The following is a 5462-nucleotide window of genomic DNA, read 5'->3' on the forward strand; positions in this document are numbered from 1 at the left end:
TTAAACTAAAGAGGAAAGAGAAAGACAAAGAAAAAGGTCAAGACGAACAAAATAGAAAAATTTAAAAGCTACGTGGGATGAATCTTCGTCCTCTGAGTCCAAAATTGAAGCTTATGTCGGACTGACACCAATAGCGAATCATCATAGGGACGAAAAAAGTAACTCAGAAATGAGCATCGACGAAAGAGGAGAGAGTCTTTGGAAGAAAGCAACGATGAATGGGGAGCATCAGATAACGAAATCATCACAGTAGGCAAGGTACGTTCTCGATATCCTGAAGAGTTATTTGAGTTCATTAAAATACTATCTAGAAATATATGTAAATTAGAGAAAGAAAATAGAGGTTTTAAATTAACTTTAGCAAAAACATGCTCAGTAGAAATGTGTGATAATCTAAAGGTGGAAAATGAAAAGATAAAAGATCAACTAGAAAATTTGAGAAATGACTATGCATACTTAAATATAAATATTTCTCAAAATTCAAAATTTTGAAAATACAAAAGGTTTGGTTGATATATCAGGAACTATAGGGGTTAAATTAGAAAAAATCTTAAAAATTTTGTTCCACCAAAATTCCTGATAAATTCAGTAGGTATGAACCTTTATTAGGTTCCAAAAACATATGTAAACTTGTGATCCTGTCCGAAAGCTGAATCAACGGGCGCTGGGCACGTGGCGCTCTCCGAGTTGCTGACGTAGATCTCCGACCCTCCGCACGGACCTTCGGCGAACCTGCAAGGAAGTTGGGCCGGGAAGAGGTTCCCGGCGACGACCCTCCGACGCTCAAGTCAGGCAAGTGGACAACAAAGGGGGTGGCTCCAAGAATCGTAGAATGCGTACCTCCGGTGAAGTGCGAGGCTCCTTATATAGAGTTGGGAAGGAGCTCATACACACATACCGAGGTGAATATGTGTCCTCAGCCCATACCTCCGTAAGGGCTTGTCAGAAAGCTTACCTGATACCATACTGCTACAGTCCCAGCACGTCTTTGATGGGACAGCGGAACCATCATAAGATCCTGCGTATGGCTCGCTCGTTGGCCATACTGCTGTCAGAGAATGTTTCCTTGCCCTGTTGTCTCTTCTTACTCCATGCCGAGTGTCCGGCCGGTCGGCACCCCTTGCGTCCGACCGATCATATGTGCTGGTCCACTTAGGATATTCCCGGTAGTGTTCTCTGTGGAGACTGTTCGTAGTATTGCTACCTTATGCCTTCGATCGAGTGGGCTACCCGCTCGGCCGTACAATCCTATTCAACGAGCGTCGGAACCCTGACTTCTCGCCGGGTGCCTTTGACTTCGATGAGACCCCATTCGGTCGGCCGGTCTCCCCCTTCTCCGGTCGGCCGTTCGGCCCTTTGACTCCACGTGGCGTTGACTTCCCTCAGAGGGGGGTCCCTGTTCTTACCGCCGGATCACTTGCCTCCCCTTCAAGTCTAGTCGAAGGAGGCGATTAGTCCGACTGACTGGACCGTCAGTTGGGCCAAGCGGCGTGCTGCAACTACCATCCGCTCGGAAACCAGGGGCAGCCAAAACGCCAGTCAACGCCACCGTTACTCAGCATCTCTTCGAATTTTCTGCCAATCTCCATCATTAAGGTCTAGCACACGCTCATTAAATGCGTTCCCGTGGTTGAATGCCACGTGGCGATGCTGCCGTCATCGTACGGCGGCGGCGTGGTGTTCTGATGGGATCGAGGCGGTTCGAAATGAACGGCGCGATGAGTGCTCCGATTCTCGCGACCTGGATCCAAATGTGGAGACCGCTCGGGCTCCATCCTATAAAAAGCTCTATTTTCTCCCTTTGCCGCACTCTTGCTCTTGCGTGCCTCCCAGCTTCTCGCGTTCCAGCTTTCCGGCGATCTCATTCCTCTGGTTTCGGCGATCTCCGGTGCTCTTTCTTCGATCCTCCTCTTCGTTGCAAGGTTCTCTTTCTTTCCCTCTTTGTTTCCGGCATTTTCTTTGCATTTCTTTCCCAAGTTTCCGTCTTCGGGCTACTGTTCCGTTGCCCTCTTGCTTTTATCTTCTGCCTTCGTCTTTTTTGGTTTCGTCCGCTCGGATAATGGCCCAATCTTCTCAATCCGAAGACCAAACCCTCGGCCCATGGTACACTACCATGAAGTTGCGCTTCGATCGGCGCGACGCCGATCTTTTGATAGAAAACTTTGACATCCCTTCTGATTTCGAAGTCATTTTACCCGATCCCTCCGCTCGGCCTTATAAACCGCCGCGCGGAGCCTTTTATGTTTTCTGCGACCAGTTCACAGTCGGTCTGCGATTTCCCATTCATCCTTTCATCGTTGACGTATGCAACTTTTTTGGCATTCCGCTCGGAAGCCTAGTCCCCAATACCTTCCGCCTTTTATGCGGCATCATTGTCCTGTTCAAAATCCACCATATTCCCCTCCGACCGGAGGTTTTCTACTATTTTTATTACCCTAAACAGTCCGAGTTGGGCACATATATGTTCCAGGCTCGGCCCGGTCTAGTTTTCTTCAATAAACTTCCTTCCTCCAATAAACACTGGAAAGAATTTTATTTCTACCTCCGCATGCCCGAGCGGGCCCCCTTTCTGACGAAGTGGCAAATCGGACCACCCACCTCCCCAGAGCTCAAAAGATTCAAGACCCGGCCGGATTATCTACACGCTGCCAATATGCTCGTCGGTCTGCGATTCGACATCAACAAATTCCTCCCAGAAGGGGTTATGTACATATTCGGCTTGAGTCCGATCAGAACCCCCCTCCCGAGCGGTTTCGGTAAGAATTTTGCTTGAACATTCGCCTTGATTGCTAACTGATTTTCTTCTTTTTCCTTTGCAGCGAATATTGTCATGGAGTCGGTCATAGCTGGTATTCTGAAGAGAAAGGCGGCAGCGCTCGAAGCCGCGGCAGCCAAGGAGATGGAAGCGCTCGGTATCCATCCGGTCGGCTCGCATGAAGGGGAGAGCGGGACTCATGAAGAGTCGGCCGCTCAGGCTTCTCATCAGAATGAGGCAAGAGGAGCCACCCCCAGCGGAGGACCAACTATCCAAGAGGAAGGTTCCGCTCGGGAAGTGGAACAACCTAGACAAAAGAGGCGCCGAGTGGAGACTCCACTCCGATCGACAGCGTCCGCGGTCCAACCACTCGAGCGGGTTACTGCAACCGCTCGCGGCAAGGCTCCAGAGGTCGAGGCTATTTCCTCCGACCGGACCCCTTCTCAGTTGGACGCGTCGACGGACCCTCTTGAGGCCGTTCCAGTCAACGTCCTTCTGCCTGCTCCCCGTCGAGTCCAACGCTCGACCATTTTATCCCAATTTTCGGCGCCGACCTCCGATCCTTCTCCGGCATCTGCCCAGACAACTCCCGGGTCTCCCTACATCTTCCGACTGAAGAATTAATGCCCGAGGCCGATCGACCCACCGCGCCCGAACATATGATCACCATGAAGGGGCCCTTAGCTGAAATGTGGGCCGACGCTCGGGCGCGTGTGGCGATGATCCCGCTTAGCAACTTGGCCGATAGCCACATGCAACAGGCCACCGGGGTAAGTGTATTTTCTTAAAAAGTCCTTCACACAACCTTTCCGATCGGCTACTAACCATTTTCCCTTTGTCAGAGATGGGTGGAGGAGATTGCGGTCTCCAATCGGCTTGCCATGGTGGATGAGGAGCTCAAACGGCTACGGAGTTCGGGCGGCGCTCCTTCCCAAGGCCCTTCGTATGCCGAGCTTTAGAAGGAGCTCAAAAAGGCTCAAGATTTGTTGGTGGCCGAGCAGAAGAAGACGGCCGATCAGGCCCACGCTTTGGCCGAGCTCGAGCGCGTGAATAAATCTCTAGATCGCAAGATATCCCTGGTGACCGAGCGGAAGAACACAGCTATCTCCGACCTGGAGAAGAAGAATGTTGAGGCTCGGGGCTTGGAGGAGAAGGTTAAAGAGCTGATGGACTAACTAGCCAACGAGAAGGTTGCCCGAACGGACGAGGTGGCAAAGCTCGAGGCTGCTCTACAAGAACACAAGGCAACCGCCGATGCTTCCCGAGCGGCCTTTAAAGAATACCAGGAGGCCGAACCAAGCCGAGTTGCTGCCCTGCAACAGAAATACATCCATTATGCTGAATTTTTGGAGAAGGTCTGCGAGCGGATGTACATGGCCTTCGAGCTTGCCATGAATGCCACGACGGAATACTTGAAGTCCAAGGGGCAACTTCCTGAGTCCGCAGTCATCCCGGCTAAGGACCAAGCGACACTTCTCAACGACATTCCGACGACGTTGTATGATTATTTGGAGTAGTTTATATGTAGTCCAGCCGCCCGGCTAAAAAACTATTACTTTTTGTAATTAGGTCGTTCGGCCTTATCTTCTAAAATGCTGCCTTTCCCTTTGCTAATCCATATGCGTGTTGTCCGCTCGGCTCGCTAACTACCGTTTATATTCGCTTGCTTCTCATCGTAATTCTCCCTTCATCCCACCTTTCTTATGTTCGAAAGGGGCTTTTATGAAGTATTTCGCGTGGATAGTCTGCTCGGATGAATATATACTTTTTCGCAACTAAAATTTACGATAGCTGTTCGCATAAGTACCTTTAGTTACCTGGCCGATCAGCGACTTTATTGTCTTAGCCAACGCAACTCGATTTTTAACGTCGGAGCTCGACGGTATTCCGCTCGGAAGATTTATAGACGTCGGCTCGTCTCTCGATTTTTAACGTCGGAGCTCGACGGTCTTCCGCTCGGAAGATTTATAGACGCCGGCTCGTCTCTCGATTTTTAACGTCGGAGCTCGACGATCTTCCGCTCGGAAGTTTTATAGACGCCGGCTCGTCTCTCGATTTTTAACGTCGGAGCTCGACGGTCTTCTGCTCGGAAAATTTATAGACGTCGGCTCATCTCTCGATTTTTAACGTCAGAGCTCGACGGTCTTCCGCTCGGAAGATTTATAGACGCCGGCTCATCTCTAGATTTTTAATGTCGGAGCTCGACGGTCTTCCGCTCGGAAGATTTATAGACGCCGACTCGTCTCTCGATTTTTAACGTCGGAGCTCGACGGTCTTCCGCTCGGATTATTTATAGACGTCGGCTCGTCTTTTGATTTTTAACGTCGGAGCTCGACGGTCTTCCACTCAGATTATTTATAGACGCCGGCTCGTCTCTCGATTTTTAATGTCGGAGCTCGACGGTCTTCCGCTTGGATTATTTATAGACGCCGGCTCGTCTCACGATTTTTAACGTCTGGGCTCGACGGTCTTCCGCTCGGAAGATTTATAGACGCCGGCTCGTCTCTCGATTTTTAAGTCGGAGCTCGATGGTCTTCCGCTCGGATTATTTATAGACGCCGGCTCGTCTCTCGATTTTTAATGTCGGAGCTCGACGGTCTTCCGCTCGGAAGATTTATAGACGCCGGCTCGTCTCTCGATTTTTAACGTCGGAGCTCGACGGTCTTCCGCTCGGATTATTTATAGACACCGGCTCGTCTTTCGATTT

The sequence above is a fragment of the Zingiber officinale genome, chromosome 6A (assembly GCF_018446385.1).
Source record: "Zingiber officinale cultivar Zhangliang chromosome 6A, Zo_v1.1, whole genome shotgun sequence".
Taxonomy (NCBI): Eukaryota; Viridiplantae; Streptophyta; class Magnoliopsida; order Zingiberales; family Zingiberaceae; genus Zingiber; species Zingiber officinale.